General features: G+C 44.3%; 1 long non-coding RNA gene across 3 annotated transcripts in view; it reads right to left on the bottom strand.

Moving 5' to 3' along the window:
• The window catches only part of LOC144615942 (uncharacterized), a 33,431-nt gene extending 8,217 nt beyond the window's left edge, over positions 1-25,214 (bottom strand). Inside the window, exons 1-4 of one of the 3 annotated variants that reach the window (XR_013554687.2) lie at positions 24,570-25,214; positions 22,601-22,812; positions 21,303-21,444; positions 16,996-17,117 (exon numbers count right to left, since the gene is read on the bottom strand). This is a non-coding gene — a long non-coding RNA (uncharacterized LOC144615942). Of the gene's footprint in view, positions 1-16,995; positions 17,118-19,347; positions 19,567-21,302; positions 21,445-22,600; positions 22,813-24,569 lie in introns of those variants that run through there. The other 2 variants (XR_013554689.2, XR_013554688.2) reach the window with 2 other exon arrangements.
• Between the last annotated feature and the right edge of the window lie 1,407 nt (positions 25,215-26,621).

Below are 26,621 nucleotides of genomic sequence, written 5' to 3' on the forward strand. Positions count from 1 at the left end.
AGCAAGGTTCATGGGCAACCATTGGAGTCACACATCAAGTTTTGGTGATAATATTTTTGAAACTGTGATATAAATACTCTTGTTAGGGATAACTAAAACTCCTCATCATTCTTGTCCTTACGACTTGGGACTGGGATTACTCAGGAAGGGCCACTGAGGGGTCTCCACTTTCCCAAATCTCAAGGATGGTACTTCAGGTGCCCCAAAGATGGTGCTAATGTCCTCTGTCTCAAAACATGCTGGAAGTTTCCCCACAGAGCCTACGACTGTTCACTTCTAAGCCCTTGTCTTTCACCAGCAGGCTGCCAAACCTCAGCAAGTACCCCCAAAATGGCTTAGAATGAGGACTGATCTCCACAGCAGAACACCCACATTCACTTCTGGGCTCAGAAGACCCCTGCTCCTTGAGCCGTGTCACATTTCAGAACTCTTCCCGTTGCTCCACTTACATTCATTATTTACCCTTCATTCAGTTTATTCAATATATATTGAGATGCTACCAGGCTGGGAACTCTGCTAGGCACTGAGAGCTCACACTTCTGCCCTCAGGAAACCAAACCTGAGGAAATCTCAGGCAAGTATTTTTAAGCCACATATTCACTACTATGGAAGTCAACTATGCCATGTGACCTTTTCATCATAGATAAATAAGGTGCTGTATTGCCATTTAAAATTAAAGGTGCAACAAGCCTGGCAGTGTGCAAGTAGCCCAGACAGGGGCCACGCCACTCCACAGTGAGTCCTGTGCCTGGGAGAGAGGAAGATAAGGTACACACCATTCTGACTGTGGCCCCAGCTGTGGGCTGGGGGTAGACATCAGGCCTGACTGTAGCCCCGCCCACCAACACAAGTTACTCCAGACAGCACAGGGGAAGTGCCCTGAAGTTCAGCGCCACCCCAGGGACTACCCAAAATGATGAAATGGAAGAATTCTCCTCAAAAGAAACTCCAGGAAGTAGCAACAGCTAACGAATTGATCAAAAACGATTTAAGCAACATAATGGAACAAGAATTTCAAATAATAGTTATAAAATTAATCGCTGGGCTTGAAAAAGGAAGAGAGGACAGCAGAGAATCTATTACTACAGAGATTAAGGGACTAAGAAATAGTCATGAGGAGTAAAAAAAATGCTATATGAGGTGCAAAATAAAATGGAGGCGGCCATAGCATGGATTGAAGAGGCAGAGGAGAGAATAAGTGAATTAGAAGATAAAATTATGGAAAAAGAGGAAGCTGAGAAAAAGAGAGAGAAAAAAATCCAGGAGTATGAGGGGGAGAATTAGAGAACTAAGTGATGCAGTCAAATGGAACAATATCCGTATCATAGGAACTCCAGAAGAAGAAGACAGAGAGAAAGGGGCTGAAGGTTTACTTGAACAAATCATAGCTGAGAACTTCCCTGATCTGGGGAAGGAAACAAGCATTGAAATCCAAGAGGCACAGAGAACCCCCTTCAGACACAACTTGAATCGATCTTCTGCATGACCTATCATAGTGAAACTGGCAAAATACAGGGATAACAAGAAAATTCTGAAAGCAGCTAGGGATAAACAGGCTCTAACTTACAAATGGAGACCCATAAGACTAGTGGCAGACCTATCTACTGAAACTTGGCAAGCCAGAAAGGAATGGCAGGAAATTTCCAATGTGATGAACAGGAAAAATATACAGCCGAGAATCCTTTATCCAGTAAGTCTGTCATTCAGAATAGAAGGAGAGATAAAGGTCTTCCCGAACAAACAAAAACTGACGGAATTCATCACCACTAAACCAGCCCTACAAGAGATCCTAAAGGGGATTCTGTGAGTGAAATGTTGCAAGGACCACAAAGTACCAGAGACATCACTACAAGCATGAAACCTACAGACATCACAATGACTCTAAACCCATATCTTTCTATAATAACACTGAATGTAAATGGACTAAATGCTCCAACCAAAAGGCAGGGTTTCAGAATGGATAAAAAAACAAGACCCATCTATTTACTGTCTACAAGAGACTCATTTTAGACCTGAAGACACCTTCAGATTGAAAGCAAGGGGATGGAGAACTATCTATCATGCTACTGGAAGTCAAAAGAAAGCTGGAGTAGCCATACTTATATCAGACGAACTAGACTTTAAATTAAAGGTTGTAACAAGAGATGAAGAAGGGCATTATATAATAATTACAGGGTCTATCCATCAGGAAGAGCTAACAATTATAAATGTCTATATGCCGAAATATATAAAACAATTAATCACAAACATAAGCAACCTTATTGATAAGAATGTGGTAATTGAAGGGGACTTTAATACCCCACTTACAACAATGGATAGATCATCCAGACACAGAATCAATAAAGAAATGATACATTGGATCAGATGGACTTGACAGATGTATTTAGAACTCTGCATCCCAAAGCAACAGAGTGCTTTCCTCTTGAGTGCACATGGAACCTTCTCCAAGATAGATCACATACTGGGTCACAAAACAGCCCTTCATAAGTATAAAAGAATTGAGATCATACCATGCACACTTTCAGACCACAATGCTATGAAACTTGAAATCAACCACAGGGAAAAGTCTGGAAAACCTCTAAAAGCATGGAGGTTAAAGAACACTCTACTAAAGAATGAATGGGCCAACCAGGCAATTACAGAAGAAACTTAAAATATATGGAAATTGGGGCACCTGGGTGGCTCAGTCAGTTAAGCGGCCGACTTCGGCTCAGGTCATGATCTCGTGGTCCATGAGTTCGAGCCCCGCATCAAGCTCTGTGCTGACAGCTCAGAGCCTGGATCCTGTTTCAGATTCTGTGTGTCTCTCTCTCTGGCCCTCCTCTGTTCATGTTCTGTCTCTCCCTGTCTCAAAAATAAATAAAACGTTAAAAAAAAATATATATATATGGAAACAAATGAAGATGAAAATACAACAATCCAAATGCTTTGGGATGCAGCGAAAGCAGTCCTGAGAGGAAAATACATTGCAGTCCAGGCCTATCTCAAGAAACAAGAAAAATCCCAAATACAAAATCTAACAGCACACCTAAAAGAAATAGAAGCAGAACAGCAAAGACACCCCAAATCCAGCAGAAGAAGAGAAATAATAAAGATCAGAGCAGAAATAGACAATATAGAATCTAAAAAAACTGTAGAGCAGATCAATGAAACCAAGAGTTGGTTTTTTGAAAAAATAAACAAAATTGACAAACCTCTAGCCAGGCTTCTCAAAAAGAAAAGGGAGATGACCCAAATGGATAAAATCATGAATGAAAATGGAATTATTACAACCAATCCCTCAGAAATACAAGCAATCATCAGGGAATACTATGAAAAATTATATGCCAACAAACTGGACAACCTGGAAGAAATGGACAAATTCCTAAGCACCCACACACTTCCAAAACTCAAACAGGAAGAAATAGAAAACTTGAACAAACCCATAACCAGCAAAGAAATTGAATCAGTTATCAAAAATCTCCCAACAAATAAGAGTCCAGGACCAGATGGCTTCCCTGGGGAATTCCACCAGACATTTAAAGCAGAGATAATACCTATCCTTCTCAAGTTGTTCCAGAAAATAGAAAGGGAAGGAAAACTTCCAGACTCATTCTATGAAGCCAGCATTACTTTGATTCCTAAACCAGACTGAGACCCAACAAAAAAAAAGAGAACTACAGGTCAATATCCCTGATGAATATGGATGAAAAAATTCTCAGTAAGATACTAGCAAATCGAATTCAACAGCATATAAAAAGAATTATTCACCATGATCAAGTGGGATTCATTCCTGGGATGCAGGGCTGGTTCAAGATTCGCAAATCAATCAATGTGATACATCACATTAATAAAAGAAAAGAAAAGAACCATATGATCCTGTCAATCGATGCAGAAAAAGCATTTGACAAAATTCAGCATTCTTTCTTAATAAAAACCCTTGAGAAAGTCAGGATAGAAGATACATACTTAACCATCATAAAAACCATTTATGTAAAGCCCACAGCTAATATCATCCTCAATGGGGAAAAACCAGAGCTTTCCCCCTGAGATCAAGAACACGACAGGGATGTCCACTCTCACCGCTATTGTTTAACACAGGTTGGAAGTTCTAGCATCAGCAATAAGACAACAAAAGGAAATCAAAGGATTCAGAATTGGCAGAGATGAAGTCAATCTTTCCCTTTTTGCAGATGACATGATATTATACATGGAAAACCCAACAGACTCCACCAAAGTCTGCTAGAACTGATACATCAATTCAGCAAAGTCGCAGGATACAAAATTAATGTTCAGAAATCAGTTGTACTCTTATACACTAATAATGAAGCAACAGAAAGACAAATAAAGAAACTGATCCCATTCACAATTGCACCAGGAATCATAAAATACCTAGGAATAAACCTAACCAAAGATGTAAAAGATCTGTATGCTGAAAACTATAGAAAGCTTACGAAGGAAATTGAAGAAGATATAAAGAAATGGAAAAATATTCCGTGCTCATGGATTGGAAGAATAAATATTGTTAAAATGTCAATACTACCCAAAGCTATCTACACATTCAATGCAATCCCAATCAAAATTGCACCAGCATTCTTCTCGAAGCTAGAACAAGCAATCCTAAAATTTGTATGGAGCCACAAAAGACCCCGAATAGCCAAAGTAATATTGAAAAGAAGACGAGAGTGGGAGGCATCACAATCCCAGACTTTAGCCTCTACTACAAAGCTGTAATCATCAAGACAGCACGGTTTATTGGCACGAAAACAGACACATAGACCAATGGAATAGAATAGAGACTCCAGAATTGGCCCCACAAATGTATGGCCAACTAATCTTTGACAAGCAGGAAAGGATATCCAATGGAAAAAAGACAGTCTCTTTAACAAATGGTGCTGGACAGCAACATGCAGAAGGTTGAAACTAGACCACATTCTCACACCATTCACAAAAATAAACTCAAAATGGATAAAGGACCTGAATGTGAGACAGGAAACCATCAAAACCCTAGAGCAGAAAGCAGGAAAAAACCTCTCTGACCTCAGCCACAGCAATGTCTTACTTGACACATCCCCAAAGGCAAGGGAATTGAAAGCAAACATGAACTATTGGGACCTCATGAAGATAAAAAGCTTCTGTACTGCAAAGGAAACAATCAACAAAACTAAAAGGCAACCAATGGAATGGGAAAAGATATTTGCAAATGACATATCAGACAAAGGGCTCGTATCCAAAATCTATAAAGAACTCACCTGAAAAACAAGTAATCCAGTGAAGAAATGGGAAGAAGACATGAATAGACACTTCTCTAAAGAAGACATCCATGGGGCGCCTGGGTGGCTCAGTCAGCTAAGCGTCCGACTTCAGCTCAGGTCACGATCTCGCAGTTCGTGGGTTTGAGCCCCGCGTCAGGCTCTGTGCTGACAGCTCAGAGCCTGGAGCCTGTTTCAGATTCTGTGTCTCCCTCTCTCTCTGACCCACCCCGTTCATGCTCTATCTCTCTCTGTCTCAAAAATAAATAAACGTTAAAAAAAAATTAAAAAAAAAAAAAAGAAGACATCCAGATTGCCAACAGGCACATGAAAATATGCTCAACATCGCTCCTCATCAGGGAAATACAAATCAAAACCACACTAAGATACCACCTCACACCAGTCAGAGTGTCTAAAATGAACAAATCAGGAGACTATAGATGCTGGAGAGGATGTGGAGAAACGGGAACCCTCCTGCACTGTTGGTGGGAATGCAAACTGGTGCAGCCGCTCTGGAAAACAGTGTGGAGGTTCCTCAAGAAATTAAAAATAGATCTACCCTATGACCCAGCAATAGCACTGCTAGGAATTTACCCAAGGGGTACAGGAGTGCTGATGCATAGGGGCACTTGTGCCCCAATGTTTATAGCAGCACTTTCAACAATAGCCAATTATGGAAAGAGCCTAAATGTCCATCAACTGATTAATGGATAAAGAAATTGTAGTTTATATACACAACGGAATACTACTTGGCAATGAGAAAGAATGAAATATGGCCTTTTGTAGCAACGTGGATGGAACTGGAGAGTATTATGCTAAGTGAAATAAGTCACACAGAGAAAGACAGATACCATATGTTTTCACTCTTATGTGGATCCTGAGAAACTTGACAGAAGACCATGGGGGAGGGGAAGGAAAAAAAAAAAGTTAGAGAGGGAGAGAGCCAAAGCATAAGAGACTCTTAAAAACTGAGAAAAAACTGAGGGTTGATGGGGGGGAGGGGGGTGAAAGGGTGGGGAGGGTGGGTGATGGGCATTGAGGAGGGCACCTGTTGGGATGAGCACTGGGTGTTGTATGGAAACCAATTTAACAATAAATTTCATATTAAAAAAAATAAATTAAATTAAAGGTACAGGAAAAATGATTGCTTGATCTGTGTAGAATCCTTAAGAAGAAGCTACTGATTTTATATGCCTTGATATTATCAGCAAAGATGCATTTGTGATGTTAAAAATGCCTCAGAAAATGAATTGAGCAGAAAGTATACAAGAAAACATCAACATCTCTGTCGACAATGTTTACGAAGGAAGAAGGTCATCCAGAATGAACAACTAAGTAAATGAACCAAGACAAGATCTGCAAAGACCTTGACTTAGGTTGTGCTATCTCCCTCTCACTTTCCCAAGGTAAGAAGAGACTGGCCACTCAGTGACAACACAGGCCAGCCCAGCTGTGCACTCTCAGTGCAACAGCTCATTGTCCTGGTACCCAGGGAGGTGCGGGCCCACAAACACCTCTCCAGTAGCACCCATCAGAAATAATCCCTCATGGGGTGGTCATGTCATTGTCCCCCACCTTTGCAACATGCTTTCCTAGCAAACACTAACACTTTGAAACAAGTTGGGTTTTTTTGGTGTTTTTTAAAACTTTAAAAAAGTTTTATTTATTTATTTTTGAGAGAGAAAGGGCACAATCAGGAGAGGGGCACAGAGAAAGGGAGAGAGAGAATCCCAAGCAGGCTCTGCACTGTCCATGCAGAGCCCGATGTGGGGCTTGAACCCACAAAACATGAGGTCATGACCTGTACTGAAATCAAGAATTGGATGCTTAGCCTACTGAGCCACCCAAGCTCCCCTGTTTTTTTTTTTTTTTTCAAGAAAAAACTTCTTGGATTCTATTGATTAGTTTTGTCTTTTCTTTTCTTTCTTTTTTTTTTCTGAGAGAGAGAGATGAGGGAGAGAGTGAGAGGGAGAGAGAGAAGCAGGGCTCATGCAAGGCATGGCTAGAGCTCACCTAAAGTGGGGCTAGTGCTCACCCCATGTGGGACTCGAACTCATGAACCATGAGATCATGACCTGAGCTGAAGTCAGATGCTTAACCAACTAAGCCATCCAGGCACCCCTCTTAAAGAAATTTTAATCTCTTAGCTCCACATTAGCAAAATACCGCTTTGTAGTCATTTACAAGTCACTAGATTTAGCCTCTAGCACTAATATTCCTTTGATCAATTTATCAAAGAAGATGTGAGGGGCTGCTGATTGTGGAATGGTATTTTGTAGTGAGTACATCTTCAAAGTGGCAGAAATCTAACTAAATAGTAATCAATTAATGCTATTCCCAGGCCTTTCCTCTGAGGGGCGTTGGCATCAGCCAACCAAGGGGGTGTCTTCAGGTCAAGACCACGCTTGCAGAAACTGTGTGCTAGGTATTATTGATCCTGGTATATGCAAAGAACACTGAGCTTAATATGTTCAAAGCCACTTTCACTCAGCTAAATGACTGTTTGATTCAAGCCAGGTCTATCAAATCCCTAAATCTGTGCTTTTCAGAGCAGGGAAGAGAGAAAATTTGGTGAACGTGGAGTCTGAGGGTAGAACACCAATCCTTACCCCTTCCCAACTGCAACCAGTGACCTGGTCCACTGCATGTCTTAAGCATCTGGCTGAGATTATATTAAAAGAAATGCACTTGTTGGTTAAAAAGAAAGAAAATAAAAGAAAAACCCTACTCAGATAATTTGAGGCTGTGTTAAATAAGCATGGATAGTTATTATCAAAATTCTCAGCCTATAATAGTGATTCTCAAGTCTTGTATTCTTAAGAAGCAGCTTGGATATTTGGTTAACCTGGAGATTTGTAAGCCCTACCCTCAGAGATCCGATTGAATGGTCTGGGGAGTTTAACACGTATCCCAGGAGAATTTGCTGCAGGTGCTGAGAGAGCTGCATTTTAAAAAACTAAGCAAAGATATTTTGAAATAAATACAAGCTGTGAGTGCAAGAAGTGGTCCAATGTTCTCCATTCAGTGCAAGTGCCATCCCTTTGGAGAGCCCTCCTTAAATGGCCCAGCAAAGGAGTGTCTTACATCCCCGATCTCCAGCCTGATTTGAGGTCTGAGAGAGAAGAGTTACTGCAATGGGAGAAAGAAGATGAGTCTTGTGATCCAGTATAAACTCCCTCATGTAAGACAGAGGCTAATGAACAAGGGACACGTAGAGAGAAAAGTTAGGGTGTTCCAAAACCAGCAGAAAGGAGACCCTCAATAAGAAGAACAAGTGAAAGAAACAAAAGAAATGAACAAAGAAATTATCCTCCTGAAGAATATCGAGTAGTATTATTGCAGAACTCAGAGGCAGGCATAATTCTAATCTACAAATCATGGCCTGACAGCCAGCTCCAGTCCAGTCCTTTTCCACTGGGAGCCAGGTTCTGAGAATCCTTCCTCCTTGGACTCAACATTGCTGACACATCCCAGAAAGGATTAAGGATAAGAATGTGAGGTCCATGAAGCAGCAGTGATGGGATTAGTGGTAGTCCCAGGTTTTTTGTTTTTTCTTTTTGCAGGAGGAGTTATATGCAGCAATCTGTAGGTAGGGGGAGTTTGAAGCTGTGTTTGCTAAGGACGTTATGAGACATTGACAAAAATTATAATCTGCATCAAATTTATCTCCCAGATAGAGATAAGTGAGAAGGGTTTGTGGTTTAAATGCCTCTCCCCAGCCACCGTGTTCTAACACCTGGGATAGAACTTGATGATTGGTTGGTTTTATTATCTTTCTCTGCCTTGCTGTTTCTCCCAGGAGAGAGAGAAGCTATGAAAGTTCCAGGGTTGTTAAGTTTGCACTTGCCAAGGTTTGGTCCAGCTCATATCAGGGAGAGTGTGCTGTTTCTGGTGGAGCCAGGACTACCAGCCACAGACTATCTGTGCAGGCGGATCATCAAGGCCACAGACAGGCTTCAATGGGGAATCATGGCCGACCTAGAATGACCAGTGGTCTGTGTGTGTGTTAGTAGATTGTTTCCCACAGATGCTACCAGTCCATGTAGGCCATGAGTGGTTCCCAAACATGGCTGTTCCCTCTTAGTCCCTTGTGTGGAATTCTTCTCATATGTTTCTTATATGTCCAGAGACCGCTGGCTTGCTGGTCATCTCCACACAATCTCCCAGGGGGATCTCAAATTTGCCATGTTCCAAATTAAATTAATCACTTCCTACCTATCCAGATACGCTCCTGTATTTTTATCTTGATGGATGAAATACTCAGCCATTCAGCTGCCCAAACCACAATGTTAGGATCCTCACTCACTCCTCCCTCTGGCCTACCCTGGATCTACCAACCAAGACCTGTCTTATTAGTTTTACTTCATAAATGTTCCTCACACCCATCCCCTCCTCTGGATCCTTTAGCCACTGCTCTGGCTTAGGTCTACATCATTTCTTCAGTAGATCTGCAATCACTTCCTTACTGATCTCTCTTCCAAAGTTTTTCAAAGGAGAAAGGGCTACTGGCATTTTGAGAAGGACAGGTGTGCATTTGTGTACAATTTCCCAGTACTCTATGACTTTTAGCATCCATAGATGCATGCATGACATGTGGGCCCCTCTGATTGTAAGGACAATCTCTCCTCCCACAGATGGTGCTGGAAAGGTGTTTTAGTGCTGATCAAAGACCCAGGGATATCGAGGGAGCAAAGTGGAACCATAGGAACTATCAGGGGGGAACTGAGACAAATCTGGAAGCAAGACCTGTCTCCTGAAGGGACTTTTATACCCTCCTGGTGTAGGAATATGCTCCTCCAAGGGCCTTAGATACAGCAGACGTCACATTTCTGCTCCACCACTCCCTGTACTCCTTCAGCTGTGTCTTTGGTCTCTTTCTTTTCCTCTTCTCATTCTACATATTACCCCAGGAGACTGATTTTACTTGCAAGCCCCCCACCTCCAAGCTAGAAGCTGAATTCCCTTCAGTTTGGGTGGAAGGAAACCCCCCGTAGTCTGGCAAAAAAACACCCCCCCGATATTAATTGACCTAAAGCCTGGATCCCAACCTGTCAAAATATGCCAACATATGGTCCCATGGGAGGCACACCTAGGGATCCAGACACACTTGGACAGGCTACTCAAATGAGGACTTCTAAAATGATGCCAGTCCCCATGGAATACTCCTCTGCTGCCCATGAAAAAGCCTGGGACAAATGGTCACTGCACTGTACAGGACCTAAGAACCATTAGTGAAGCAGTCATCACACTGCATTCAGCATTGTCTAACCCATACACTCTACTAGAACTCATACCCTTGGAAGCAAGATGGTTCACATGCCTAGATTTAAAAGACGCCTTCTTCTGTCTCGAGCTAGCACCTAATAGCCAACTCCTATTTGCTTTTGAATGGGAAAACCCTACCACAGGGCAAAGGAACAGTTCACTGGGACTAGACTGCCACAAGGATTCAAAAATTCACCAACCTTATTCAGTGGGGTGCTGGCATCTGATTTAGCCAGGTTTCTGGGACGGGACCTAGGATGTGTCCTCCTTCAGTATGTGGACGATCTTCTGCTAGCCAGTCCCACACAGACCCAGTGCTGGGAGTGAACCAGGGCCCTACTCAGGCTACTAGCAAGGCAGGATACCGGGTATCAAAGAAAAAGGCACAGGTTTGCCAGCAGGAAGTTAAATATTTGGGCTTTAAAATTTACCCAAGGCAAACGGTTGCTGGGAATTGAAAGAAAACAGGCAGTCTGTGCCATTCCAGCTCCCACTATCTGCCAGCAGGTCTGAGAGTTCCTGGGAGCAGCAGGATTCTGTTGAATATGGATCCCAGGGTTCTTGGAGTTGGCCAGACCTCTATATGAGGCACTAAGGGGGAGGAGAGAGCACCCCTTTTTGGGGGGAGGAGAGAGCACTCCTTTTATGGGGCCCTAATCAAGAAAAGGCATTCGAAACTATAAAAACAAAACTCTCAGAGACACCAGCCTTGGGACTCCCAGATGTATCACGAGATTTCAACCTGTTTGTACATGAGAAGAATGGGGTGACTCTGGGGGTTCTCACCCAGGAATTTGGAGCTTGGTGAAGACTAGTGGCATACCTTTCAAAGCAGACTGACTCAGTTGTAGCGGGATGGTCACCCTATCTGAGGGTCACTGGCAGCCACCACACTTTTAATCAAGAAAGCAGACAAATTCACGTTGGGGCAAAACCTAAATGTTAAGCTTCCCCATTTCTGTTATTACCTTGATGGATGCCAGAGGGCGACACTGGCTAATGCATGCTCCGGTGATACATTATCAGGGACACCTATGTGAGAACCGACGACTAAGATTGGAAGCTGTAAAAACTCTAAACTCTGCCACTTTCTTGTCTGCAGTGGCGGGGGCCCCCAGAACATGATTGGCTACCAGTACTTGATGAAGTCTATTCTAGCCGATCCAACCTATCAGACAGACCCTTACAAAATCCTGACCTTGTCCTGTACACCCACAGCAGCAGCTTCATGAACAAAGGCAAAAGATGCTCTGGTTATGCAGAAGTCTCTGATTTTGAGGTCATGAAAGCAGCCCTTCTACAAGGATGGTCAGCCCAAAGAGCAGAACTGTGGGCCCTAATAAGAGCACTAGGACTCAGTAAAGACAAACGGGCCAACACATACGCTGACTCGCACTATGCCTTGGCCACTGTACATGTACATGGGGCTGTATACAAGGAGAGAGGACTTTTGACTGCAGGAGGAAGAGAAATCAAAAATTGGGAAGAAATCCTAAATGCCCTATTAAGGGCAGTCTGGGAACCGAGGGAGGTAGCAGCCATCCACTACAAGGGACACCAAGGAGGAAAGGACTCAGTGTCAGAAGGTAACCGATGAGCTGACACCACAGCTAAACAAGCAGTGGGAAAAGAAACAACAACCTCAACAATCATGCTGGCCTCAGAACTGCCAACTTCCCCAAGGTACACAATCCATGAAACAAAATGGGCACAATAGGAAAAAGGAAGCCAGACAAAAGACAGATGGTGAGTACTTCCAGACCAGAGACTCTATACATACCGGAGCAGCTAGCCCACCAGGTGGTTCTCCAACAGCAGGAGCTCTCCCACTTAGGAAAAACTGCCCTTGAAACCTTATTGAGCTGTTACTATGTAATTGCTCAACTCCTGTCCCTCTGTGCCTCAGTCTTTCAATGCTGCCTCCTCTGTGCTCAAAATAATGCCAAACAAGTCCCCACTGGGCCCATGGAAATCCAATGCTGTGGTCAGGCACACTGCGAAGATTTAGAGGTAGGCTTTACCGAAATAAGACCCAGTAAAGGATACAAATATCTTTTGGTATTCATCTGCATGTTTTGGGGCTGGGTTGAAGCCTATCCCACATACACAGAAAAGGCAAGAGAAATAACCAAGGCCCTGCCAAGGGATATCATTCCCAGACATGGTATGCCGTTAACCATAGGCTCAGACAACGGCCCAGATTTCGTGGCCAAGTTGGTGCAGCAAGTAGCCAAAGCCCTAGGTATCCAATGGAACCTACATGCAGCCACCAGCCCCAGAGTTCAGGGAAAGTGGAATGTATGAACTGGACCCCTTAAATCAGCCATGGCAAAACTATGTCAGGAAACTAACTTGCCCTGGCCAGATATACTAACTCTTCTCTGAATATGCTCTACACGCTGGGCAAAAATGGGATTCTCCCCATTCGAGATCCTATACGGAAGACCCTTCCACTAGCCAAATTCAAGGGGGACCTGACAGAGCTATGGAATTTAGAAATACAAAAACAACTACAAGGACTAGAGAAAACTGTATTTGAGGCACATAGATGAGTGACAGACAGAATACCTATTTCCCTAGGAATAACTGTACACCTCCACAAACCTGGGGATCAGGTTTGGATAAAAGATTGGAAGAAGGAACCCACTTACACCTACCTGGAAGGGTCCTTATTTAATTGTGCTAACCACGCCCACAGTTCTCAAGGTTGCAGGACTAACCACCTGGATCCACCATTCCCGAGTAAAGGCAGACCACCTGTCACCTGACAACGCCTCGAAATGGAAAGTAACTGCTAACAAGGATAATCCTCTCCAGACCCCTTAAGAAGATAGCAGACGATAAGTGGCCTGCAGCCAACACCTGAGAACTCTCTGTAACCAGAAGCTTGAGGAAAATCAAGCAACTTAAATGAACTACAGCAAATCATTCTCTCTCAGATTTCATTGTCATCCCCTACCTACTTCTCTTTCCATACTTGTTGCTATACTCTTTGCTGTAGGGCTGGACCTGCTAACTGCCGAAAGGGGAGGACTATGTCTTTTCCTACATGAAGAATGTTGCTTCTATGTAAACCAATTGGGGATAGTCCGAAAATGGTCCAGCAGCTGAGGGAGTGAATCAACAAAGACAGGAATTAGCAGATTCATGGAACTCTTGGAGCAACTTATAGAATTGGGCATCTTGGCTCCTCCCTTTAGCTGTCCTCCCCTAATGCTTTTCAGAGCCCTCCTGTGTGGTCCTTATATTCTTAATATGCTAACCAGGCTTGTTTCCTCTCATCTAGAAGTTATAAAACTTCAGATGATGCTCCAGTTGGACCATCCTAGCTGTTGTTACTCTCCTTTGGATGATGAAGAACCCTAGCTGCCTCACCCCTCCCTTCAGCATCCCTGTCCAGCAGGAAGAATCCAGAATGGTCTTTGCCCCTCCTCCCATGGCAGCAAAGGGTTCCCTGGCCCCCACAAACTGATTTTCTCTAAGTCTGCCACAGCAGCTTGAGAATTAAGAGGGGGAAGTGAGAAGAAAATCTAGTAAAAACAAGATAAAAGGGGCCAGCCAGATGTCCAAGGCTGGATACTCCCCCTGCATACTTTTGGCTTCTGTAATCTTGTTTGCCTCCTATGTCCACCAACTGCCCAAGTACCACTGATAAGTGTCCCCTCCCCTTTTTCTTTTGTCTCTCAACCCCCTACCATCCCAGCCATAAAAGGAGGCCAATGTCAAGGTTCAGGGCTCAGACTTTGGAGGTGACTCTGCTGGGCCAGCACAAGTGCACAATAAACAGTCTTCTCTGATTCCCTGAGTGCATGTCGCTTTTCCTGGGTGCCGAGTATTTGCTGTAACACAGGGTGGGCTCAGAGAAAGAAAGTGTGGGGCAGGCAGTACCCTCTGGCCTCTTTAGGTCTTAAGCTTATAGTATTGGGGCTCTGCTGAGGCTGTTTAAAATGGTAGGCTAGACAAAGGGGTTTCAGGTGGAAAGACAGACATCCAGTATGGATTTGACAAATTTCTTTTTTTTTTTAATAGTATTTTTTAAGTTTGGCGGTGGAGGGTGGGGGGTGGGGTGGGCAGAGAGAGAGAAGGAGAGAATCCCAGCCAGGCTCTGCACTGTTACCACAGAGCTGGTCGTGGGACTTTAACTCACAAAACATGAGATCATGACCTGAGATGAAATCAAGAGTCAAACCCTTAACAGACTGAGCCACCCAGGTACCCCTTGACAAACTTCTTAAGAACTAAACCTGGCAGACAGAGTAGTAGAAACCAACTTGGGATCTTTATTTCAAACATTACTCACAGTATGCCCTCAACAAAAGTTAGTTCAAGAACTTAGAGGCACCTGGGTGGCTCAGTCAGTTAAGCGACCATGGCTCAGGTCATGACCTAATAGTTCATGGGTTTGAGCCCTGCATCAGGCTCTGTACTGACAGCTTGGAGCCTGGAACCTACTTCAGATCCTGTGTCTCTCTTTCTCCCTGCCCCTCCTCCACACATGCTCTGTCTCTCAAAAATAAATAAACATTAAATAAAAAAAATTTTTTTAAATGAACATGATAGAAATGTGGTAAAAAAAAAAAAAAAGAAAGAAAATAGGACATAAAAACTCAAGTTTACAAAATTTCTTTCTTTTTTTTTAATGTTTATATATTTTTGGGAGAGGGAGAGAGAGAGAGAGAGAGAGTGCAAGTAGGGAAGGGGCAGAGAGAGAGGGAGACACAGAATCCAGAAACAGTCTCCAAGCTCTGAGCTGTTCAGCAGAGAACCAAATGTGGGGCTCAAACTCATAAATCAGGAGATCATGACCTGAGCTGAAGTTGGACACTTAACCAACTAAGCCACCCAGGCGTCCCATACAAAATTTCTTTCTTTTTTTTTTTAAGTTTGTTTATTTATTTTGAGAGAGACAGAGACAGTGTGAGTGGAGGATAGAGAGCGAGAATCCCAAGCAGGTTCCAATCTGCCAGTGTAGAGCCTGATGCAGGACTCCAACTCATGAAACCGTGAGATCGTGACCTGAGCCAAAACCAAAAGTCGGATGCTTAACTGACTGAGTCACCTGGGTGTCCCTCAAATTTACAGAATTTAAAAGCAGATAGTATGGGGACTGAGTAGGTCCTAGAGGAATTACTATGTGGACCCACAACAAACATTTAGTGAGCACTTACTGGGTGTCAAACATGCTAGGAACTGGAAATGAATGGCGGAATAAGACATCCTTGGCCTCCTGCAGGTGCTGTTATAGAGCATGCCTTTCTCATAGGGCATGAATCCTCCCTTTCTCTTTCTTCTCTACTAAGGGTTTTCTGACCATCCTTCCAGACTAAATTCAAATCCTACTTGCTCTATGAAACCCTGTCCAACAGCTCTAAGAAAAAAGAAAATTATCTCTTTCTTCTCTTTGCTTCTAGAGCATTCTTTAAAACTTGTTTTATGTTTTTTGTGCTTTATTGCTATTATTTGTTTCTATTTTTATCTCCTCCACAGAGTGTGTATAAGAGAAACACTTTGTGCTGTTTGGATTTGACTCTGTTAGATTCATGATGTTAATTAAAATTTGACTCACGAGTGGGTTTTGAAAGCAGTAGATTGTGAGCAGTATATTTTAAAAATGGAGAAGAGAACAGAAATCATCAAAGTGATCCAGACATTATAAGGATGAATAATGTCTCATGAAATTTGTTTCTGTTATCTATTTGGTTGTCCTGAGTCACAATAAAATGTTCTTATTGAGGATAAGTAAAATAACAAACAAACAAACAAACAAATAAATAAATGGAGGCTCAGAGAGTTGGCATAGACCCTAGGAAGAAAACTATATCCGGAGATTCTGAATCTTTCAAATTATGACGGGATCTGCACCATACAGAGAGCAATGGGCCAACTGATACAAGTTCATAGCTTAAATGAGCAAATAAAAGAACTAAGGGTTTTGATGGCAACAAACTATGTCTGCGAAGATGGTAAATATTTTAGATTTTGTGGGCTATAAGGTGTCTGTCATAAGTACTCAACTCTGCCATGGTAAGGCCAAAGGAGTCACAGACAATATGTAAATGAACGAATGTAACTGGATTCCAATAAAATTTGAATTTCGTATATATTCAGGTGTCATGAAATATTATTCTTCTTTTGATTTTTTCAATTATTTAAGAATGTGAAAGCCATTCTTAGCTAATCATGTTTTAAAATATACCATTTCTTTTAAGTAAAATGTTTATTTATTTATTTTGAGTGAGAGAGAGTGTGAGTGGGGAAGGGGAAGAGAGAGAGGGAGACAGAGAATCCTGACCAGGCTCCTCACTGTCAGCACAGAGCCCAATGCGGGGCTCAAACTCATGAACCATGAGATCATGACCTGAACCGAAACTAACAGTCAGATGATTTACCCACTAAGCTACCCAGGCGCTCCTAAAATATACCAGTTAATAGAAAATATGAGGTCTAGTAAGGTCTACACATCAGATGACTGCCACTAAAAAGACAGTTTGTTACTCACAGTTCCCAAGAGGAAAGGGTCCATCATGTTAAGGGATAGGTGAGGGGAGAGCACACAGGAAGCACTAGGGTCACTCCAGAGAACAGGGAGAAATTGCAGGCAAAATCCCTTTTTTCTGGTTTCTGTGGGAAGGAATGAGTGAGTCAGGGTAAGCATGCTTAGGATTGGCTAGTTTGAATAATTTCAGCAGGCTCTGGGGCACAGGGTCTGTCCCTGGTTATCTAGTACCTGGCCCTGGGGGGATTAGGGCAGGTGGATAGTGGCCTGGAGTGTGAGAGCCCAATAAAGGGGATGGTCGGGTGTGTGGGCTCTAGACTGGTTGATTTGTATTTGAACAGTGTGCTCATACGTCTTTAAGAATTGACTAATTCAGGGAAGGCCAGGGTCCAGGTGTCAGAGCATCAGAATACAGAAAATAAAAGACGTGGTTAACACACACGGACCGTGTGAAAACAGGGGCAGGAGGGGCACATGGGTGGCTCAGTCATTTAAGTGTCTGACTCTTGATTTCAGCTCAGGTCATGATGGTTTGTGGGATCCAGTCCTGTGTGGGCTCTGACAGTGTGGAGCCTGCTTGGGATTATCTGTCTCCCCCTCTTTCTCTGCCCCTCACCTGCTCAAGCAATTGATCTCTCTCTCTCAAAATAAATACATATACATTAAAAAAATTAAAAACAAAATAGAAGGCAGGCCAGATTTGGCCCATGGGCTATAGATTGCCATCCCATGGGTTAAGAGCCCAAAGATAACGTTGAATGTCACACACGCAGTTGTTGTGAAAAATAAGTATTTTATAGCAAATTAATAAATGTGCCAAATCATGAAGCTTCTTGATTCTCGCATATAAACATTAAAGAGAGAAATCATAATTTAGGATAGTAAGAAACACCTGCATCCATTCAAACTTAAGGAAGACCTCATCTTATTTGGCCTATGTATTCTGTTCATTCTGCCCCTCTAGTCCTCAGAACACGATATTCCCTAACCTGCACTGTCTTTACTGAGAAGGGCAATAGCTAGAACAGAACTAGGAATTCTCAAAGTAGTTGTCGACATGGTTATATCTGCACAAGCCCTCTAGTAGAATATTAGTGAAATCTCTGTCATCTCATCATTTTACCCAAGGCTAAATCAAAGTTTTTAGAGTTCATAATCTAATTATACCATTGTGAATCCCTGAAGGCAAGGATACTGTTTTCCTTCCCATTACTTCCTCCTCCTCCTCCTCCTCCTCCTCCTTTAGAGTAGAATTTAGTGATTTATCACTTACATACCACACCAAGTGCTCGTCCCAACAAGTGCCCTCCTTAATGCCCACCATGCATTTAGCCCATCCCCCCTACCCAACACCCTTCCAGCAACCCTCAGTTTGTTCTCCATATTTAAGAGTCCCTTATGGTTTGCCTCCCTCTCTGTTTTTATCTTATTTTTCCTTCCCTTCACCCATGTTCATCTGTTTTGTTTCTTAAATTCCAAATATAAGTGAAATCATATGATTTTTATCTTTCTCTGAGTTATTTTGCTTAGCATGATACATTCTAGTTCCATCCATGTTGTTGCAAATGGCAAGATTTCATTCTTTTTGATTGCTAAGCAATATTCCATTGTATATATACTACATCTTCTTTGTTCATCAGTCAATGGACATTTGGGCTCTTTCCGTAATTCGGCTATTGTTGATAGTGCTATAAACATTGGGGTGTATGTGCCCCTTCGAATCAGCATTTTTGTTTCCTTTGGATAAATACCTACAAGTACAATTGCTGATTTGTGGGGTAGCTCTATTTTTAATTTTGTGGGGAACCTCTACACTATTCTCCAGAGTAGCTGCACCAGTTTGAACTCTCACCAGCAGTGCGAAAGTGCTTCCCTTTCTCCACATTCCCGCCAACATCTGTTGTCTCCTGATTGTTCATTTTAGCCATTCTGACAGCTATGATGTGGCATCTCATTGTGGCTTTGATTTGTATTTCCCTGATGATGAGTGATGCTGAACATCTTTTCATGTGTCTGTTAGCCATCTGGATGTCTTCTTTGGAAAAGTGTCTATTCATGTCTTCTGCCCATTTCTTCACTGGATTATTTGTTCACTAGGTGTTGAGTTTGATAAGTTCTTTATAGATTTTGGATACTAACCCTTTGATACGTCATTTGCAAACGTCTTTTCCCATTCTGTGTCTCCCTCTCTCTCTCTGCTCTCCCCCATTCACATTCTGTCTCTGTCTCTGTCTCTCTCTCAAAAATAAACATTAAACATTAAAACTTAAAAAATGAGTTTAAAAAAAAAAACTATGTATGTGTTCATTTCATAATGGAATAAGAAACGGATGCACAGTCCACACCCAGCTCTTCTCTCCATCCTGTGCCTTTTGTGGAGTGTTGCTGAACAGCTGTAGTATAGTGCCCAGCATGTGGGCTCCAGAGCCACAGTACTAGGGTTCATATGCTGTGCCTTGTGACTTTGGGTCTCAGTTTCCTCATATGGAAAATGGGGATAGTAATAGCACCCATCTCCTATAGTTGCTTTGAAGACGTGATGAGCAAATACATGCACAATATTCAGAATGGTGTCTGCAACACAGTAAGGCCCAAATCAGTGTTAACTATCATTACTATTTGTACATGATGTTAATACCTAAAAGAAAACATAGCAAGCATAATGACATGAAATGGTTATAAAAGTCTGCTTACAGTGTTGTGTTGAGTTGTGACACAGGTTAGAAGACTTTCCATTAAAAATAACAAAAATAAAATAGTTGTGTTGCTCAAAACCATACTCTAGCTATAGGAAGATCCTGGTTCTGCAAACCATGTCCTTCCAGGCTCTGGAAGGCCTACGTTTGACTCTGTTTAGACTGCCCTCTGGTGGAGAGCTTGCAAGAGGGCTGGAGGCTAAAGGACCACCATATTCTCACTTAACACAACAAAACAAAAACACATAGACAAACTCCCCTTCACTGCTTGCAGAAAGTGATTTTTTAATGGAACTGTCTCACTAGCCAACAGCCCGCAGCATGGATTGTGGTGTGGACGCCGGGTTCTGATTGTCAAATATGCCCTCCTTGTGAGGCCCACTGAGCTCTGCCATGCTTTTCAGTGCACAAAGCATTGGTTTAATCCTTACCAATGTGCGATGGGCACATTGATCCCCATTATAATGATGAGGACACTGAGATTTATAGAAAATCAATGACATGCTCATTGATATCAATTGACACATATCAATAATGTATTGGGTTGTCTGTTATTCTTTTTTTTTTTTTTTTTTTTTTTTTTTTTAGAGAGAAGGGGGTGTGGGGAGAGAATCTCAACCAGGTTCCATGCTCAGCACAGAGTCTGACACAGGGCTCAGTCCCACAACCCTGGGATCATGACCTGAGCCAAAATCAAGAGTTGGGTGCTTAACTGACTGAGCCACCCAGGTGCCCCTGGGTCATCCATTATTCACTGTGTCAAGTAGACCCAGGGACAAGGAGCTGAATAATCCCCTCACAAGGGCTCAGGGAGTGCTATGAGAAAACCATTACATGTAATGGTTGCTGGGGTAAGAGCTGGCCCAGTGGCCTGGGGGAATGGTCAGAAATGGCACTTATACAAACCTGGAAGAGTCTTATACAGTCCCCAGGAAGAGTCCCCAGAAGTGGAGCAACTGAACTCAGTCTTGAAATAGGAGTGGCACCTTGCCAGATGACAACATCTGGGGAATATAGGCCTCCTGAAAGGCCTGGGGAGTAAAACCTCCCTTGTAATATAATACCTTGTAATACACATGGGACCCAGCATAAACTATAATATACATTTAATCTTTTTACTTTGATCATTAAGTTTAAATTTTTAAAATTATTACTTTTTCACAAACAATTTGAGTTCATTATTAAAATTCTGAAAATTACAGAAACACAAATAATAAATATTTTGGTTTACATATTTCAGATCCTTTTTGTCTTCATAAAGAACAGTGTATATATCAACCCAATGAGAAGTCAGGAACATTCTCCTGTGTCAACACACATGAACATTCAACACATTCTTAATGTTTGCCGAGTGTTAAATCTCATAGTTGCACCACAATTCATTTGGCTGCTACCCTGCTGGTGGACGTTAGGGCCATTTACCGAACAACTCAGAAGCTATGCCAAGCTGAGCTGGAGAATGGGGCCGAGATACAAGCAAGCTGGGGACAAATCAAGTAATAATTACTCAGTGACCCACCCTTGCCTTTCTTATAAGTTATTTGCCGTAGATTTAACTGAGATTCTGAAAACTAATCTGGGTATTTTGCAAGAAGAACAAATAAGCAGAAGTACCCTTTGAAACCTTAAATGTAGACGTGGGTGGTATGCAGTGAAATCTCAGAGCCGGGCTGAAGTGGCCCCTGGGAACAGGTGGGTGTGTGAAGGCACCAGACTGGTGATCTTCCTGAGGATGAGTTCGTTATGGGAGTAGAACCTGAAATGGAATATAACCCTGTTTTAAAAAAGAAACAAACAAATATAAAATATTCCGACGTCACTTTATCTTGTTTTGAAAATGAAATTTGTGTCCACAAAAGTGTGGTGTGCTTATATCCTAATGAAGCCTTACAAGATTCTCTGAGCTCCAACATAGACATGAGTACTTTAAAGACTCCCAATGGTGTGACCTTGAAATCAACACACCTTGGCTACTTCTTCCCCCTCTTCCCCTTTTCTTCACCCTCTCCCAGTTGCTTGATTATCAACTTTGTGCCAGATGTATTGCAGGCACTGGGGATACATATGGAAACACGCAGACCTTACCTGTGAAGACCTTTTGCACAGTCCCTGGGCCAATGGCAAATCTACAAATGCGCATGTGAGGGCCGTGTGCGTAGGTCTGAGGGAAGCAAGTACAACTGTGTCGATGGAGGTCAAAGAGCTTTACAGAGCAGCTGACGTTTGAGCTGAATCTTGCCAGGAAGCAAGGGGGAGATGCTTGTGCAAAGGCACCAAGGGTGAAATCATGAGAAGTACACAGAGAGAAGTACATGGCACCCGGAGTGCTGGGAGCCTGTTGGAGGTGCAGCCAAGGCTGGAGAGTGAACAGGGCTTTCTACAGAGACAGACTCAGCCTTTCTGCCACACCCAGTGAGGAGGCATCAAAGGACTTAGAGAAGAAATTACAGTATGTGATCACTCATGATCTTTCTTGGTTCCTTGCCTGCAAGCATACTCCACCCTGAAATGGCCTTCCCAATCCCATCTTCCTCTTCATCTGGCTAACTCTGATTTCATTCTTTAAGTTTCAGCTCAAAGGTGACTTCCTCCAAGAGTCTCTACCAGAGACATCCCTTCTAGTTCTGACACCGCTACTCAGTACCCACGTCATGGCCTACCATAATGGGCCTCTGTCACCTGTAAAATGAGGATCACAACATTGTCCCACTTCTAGGCAGGGACAGGATGTAAGGAGGAAGGGAAAGGGATTGCAGACGATGGTTACTGTTGATTGGTCTGTCCCTGGAAACACGACAGCAGCAGGGAGATGACTGTGGAGGTAGGTTGCAGTCCTGAGAAGACTGGATGTTGGGTGGGGGGCTGCTCAGGGGCAGAGGTGGGATGTGAGTCATTGGGGGAAGAGTTGGTACCTTGCAGATGGTTTGGGGATGGCGGTGGGGCAGAGAGAGAGAGCTGAGAACCACTGTGACAGGGAGAATCAGGGAAGTTCAGGCCCAGAACTGCCTCTTCAGCCTCCTCCCCAGGCCCTGAAGAGCATCACCAGGTTTGGGGCAGCCCCTGGAGAGTGGTGTCCTCTAAGAGCTGGGCAGAGCCTCATGGGGCAGGCCGTCACCATGGAGTCCTCAATGAAGAGAGGAAGAGAGAGAGAGGGAGTACCTCAGAGATCTCTGAACTCAAGAGCACCCAGTCTGCCGTGATCCCCAGGGCGTGGGCTACTTCCTGTTCCCACTAAGGGTCCCAGTGGAGGCACTAAACTTTCTCTAGCAGGCTCTGGAGGGTAGAAGATTGAGCTCCTCAGCAGGGAGTGATGCAGGCAGAGTGCCCAGTAATGATTTGTTGCATATATTGCAACTTCTATGTTGAACAAACCCAAGTGGGACATAATCAAAATATATGCTTATTTTTGCTCTACCACCTTTTAAAATTTGCCTGGGACCCTTGACTTTTCCACTCTCACTCGGACCATAACAGTCTTGCAATCACTTCAGTTGCGAATAGTCTCACTCAAATAATTAGAAAGGCTGATTTGTGTAATAATAATAAAGAAAATCAGGATAGAAATTAGCATTTAATCTTGCTCCCTCCTCCTAGCTATAGCAGGAGGTTGGTGAAAACCCGCTGTCTAAGAGGCAGGTGGTCAGCTTCTAACTTTCTCGGTTTCTGTCCCCACGACTTGCTAATGAAGGTTGGCAATCGGGGGTGGGGGGGGGGGGTTGGTGGTGGTGGTGAGATTATTAGGGTCTCTGGTGGTGGGACTGTGTCTGAGGGATCCTCCTCAAGAGGCAGGTATCTGAACCGGAATCTTCCCCCTTGTGCCGCCTGCAGGGACTCTTCAGAGACCCTCTGCGGCTCCCTCAGACCACAGCCCCCGTGACGTGGGCAGTGTGTTCCGTCTCTTTGGATGTTCTCCTGCGCCCCTGGCTTGGAGGGTGGCCCACCGCGCATGGAATCTCACTGCTGGGGTCACCTCGGCCTCCCAGACTCTGCTCTCTGGCAGAGTTTAAAAACCTCCCTGGCCGGGTTCTTCCAGGTCTGGGAAGCCCTCGCAGGTCCTCACTGATGAGTCCCGGGACAGCAGCTGTCACATGCATCCTCTTCTGTCCTGTGCTGCTGCCCCGGGCGCCTCAGCAATCAGAGCACCTCCTGCACCGCTCCGGCCCCCACCCCTGCAGCCCCCACCCCTGCCCCTGTGGGAACACAGCGCACTGGGATGTCCGGGAAGGCCCCTCCTCAGGCTGGAGGGGAGGAGGCCTCCCCCCAAAACTCCTCCAAGACGGAAATGCGCCCTTGGCCACAGTGCCCTCCAGAGAAACCTTTTCACAGCTCCTCCCCTCCTCTCCAGGCACTGCACAGACCCTTCTGTGTTCCCAGTTAGGGGACAGGGCTCGGGATCACAGAACCTGCTCCAGGAGATGTCCTCTGAATTGTAGTACGGGGAGCTGGCTCACACCCAACTCTGCAGCGCCCGGTGAGACTACGACAGGAAAAGTCCCATCTGCCAGCTCTGTTACAGTGTAGCTGAAAACGCTGGCAGGTGGAGTGTCAAGTTCAGACACTCTCAGTTCATTGCTCCTCTGCTCTCTCCCCCCTCGCTCACAAAATGTCTGTTCTGAGAATAAGGAACCCGGAACCACCCGGGGACGGGACAGCCTAACATCTAAGCAGTCCTTATTCATTCACTTTAATGGCCTTTGAGTCATCAATTTTCAGGTGAGGCTATCGGCTGGGACTAAATTCAACTGAGTATGGAAGTGGGTAGGACTGCCCACAAACTTGCTGTGCAAAAGCGGACACATCTCTTTCGTTTTCCAACACATGGCAAGTAACCTCCACCTACTTAGCAGAAAACGGGCATCTCCTTGAGGTCAGCCCCCTCACCTGTCAGAGAAGGTGGGAGAAGGTCAGGGCGTGCGAGAGACGGCCTTAGGATCCGCGGCGCCCGCCGCCGCCGCCGCTTCCCGGCGCTGCCACACGGTGGCGCCGTTGAGGGACTCGCCGCCTCCACAAAGCGGCTTTTGTCCGCGTCCCCGCGCAGCCGCTCAGGTTCTCCCGGGGCGGGTGACCCCATTCCCTCAGCGGTAACCTCAGCTAGGGGTGACCCCCACTTGAGCTCACGAGGTTGCAGCTCAGCTGAGTTCTGCCTCCAGTGTTTTTTCACAGCCGCCGTCCAGGTGCCAGCTGGTCCCTGGAGCCCCAGGGCAGCACAGGCTGCCGCGAATCCTAACGAGCCTTTGTTTTCAACTGGAAACACAAAGCGAGCTCTATCACCTCCCCTGTCTGGACAGCGGGCTTACTGGCATCCATCTAGACTTCTGAGAAAATTACCCTCGGTGACTCGTGAGGGGAGTCCAGGATGCCCTATCTCTTCCCTGCTGCTCTCCTCCACCTCTGCTCAACAGCCCATGAAGGCCACCACGCTGGTTTTGTCTGAGTCTACAGGCCAAAAAAGAAGTTGGTACTTTTCCCACGAAAGCAGGGGACGACAAATGTAATCTTTTAATCTTTCGCAGGCACCCCTCTTGTAAGTCACTCTGCCTCAAAGTAAAACTGTGTCTAACATGCTTTAAAATCTAGAACAGTCCGTGGCCCTGACCTTCAGAGCAGACCTCTGGGAGCACATTTGAAAAGGTGCAGAGGTACAACCTCTCCGACTTAAGGAAGTGACTTTAGATTCCAAGGGCTTGCTCATGCATGGCAATTAGTTTTTTAAGCTTGCAAGAGCAAAGGGTAGACTCCATTCAGATGCAGAGTGGTGAACCCAGTGGTTTTTGTTGTTGTTGTTGTTGTTGTTTTCAGAGATGGAGGTCACAGAGTGCTGGATATCACACCAGTGACTAAACCACCCCTTACCTTTACTCAATAGGAGCCAGGCACCCGAGGGAGCAGAGGCCTCCCAGGGTGGGATGATACATCCCAGTATCCAGGATAACACTGGCTGCCATCTTTGAACATGGGCTATACTCAAAGCATCTGGGGTGGGTGGGGGTGACATACTTTGCATATGTTATTTCTAATCCTCCTGACCAGGCTATTTGGTAGGTATTTATTACCCCCCTTTTACAGATGAAAGTGGCTCAGAGAAGTTAAGTAACCAGTCCAGTGTCACACAGCTCGTTATTAGTGGAGTTGGGATTCAAACCCAGATCTTAGGACCCTACAACTCATCCTTGTCCCATAATGCTATGCTGCCTCTTTCTTGGGAATGGTGTCTACTTTGGAAGAGGATGGCAAGGAGAATATAATTGGGTGTGGATCTTGCCATATTTCAGGGTTCCTTATGAAATTTCAATTTTAGACAAATGATAGCTTTGCCTATGAGTCAGCCATGAAAATCATTCTGACTTACAGTCCCTGGCAGAAAGAGTGGGTGGGAGCAAAGGACACAGAATGAACATGACCACTTCTTTTTCTTGGTGGCATATGGGTTCTTGTTAATCTGGCATCCTCTTTCACACCTCTGAGTCCTTGCTCCCACTGCTCCTCTCCTTGGAGTTACTTTCACCCTCTACCCTGCTCCACTTGGGGAAAGTTTGTCTCCTCCACAGAAGGCTTTCTTTCCCCAGGGCTCCCCTAACACACAGGTGGAGCTAGGCACTCCCTCATCTGTGTTCCCATTGTTCTTGTTGAGGCCCCAGTGCAACAGACATTATTCAAGGCATTATTCATTGTTTGTTTAGGCCCAGAGGCTGGTAGGAGGGGAATTCTCTTTTACTCAAGACAAAAGTAGATGCCAGGAATGATCAGAGCCCCAACCACTCAGGAACAAGGAGATCGGAAGCCATCTCCCTCAAAAGGGGGCCATGGTCAGGGGATGAAGCTGGGGCCAGGAGCAAGGAACCTAGAGAGCCGAGTGGGACCAAGCGCAAGGCAGGTATGAAGGTGCATGTGATGCAGTGTCTGCATGTAGATGGTCAGTCCTCGGTAAGCGGG

This window comes from Panthera onca, chromosome A3, assembly GCF_046562875.1.
Source record: "Panthera onca isolate mPanOnc1 chromosome A3, mPanOnc1 haplotype 2, whole genome shotgun sequence".
Classification (NCBI taxonomy): domain Eukaryota; kingdom Metazoa; phylum Chordata; class Mammalia; order Carnivora; family Felidae; genus Panthera; species Panthera onca.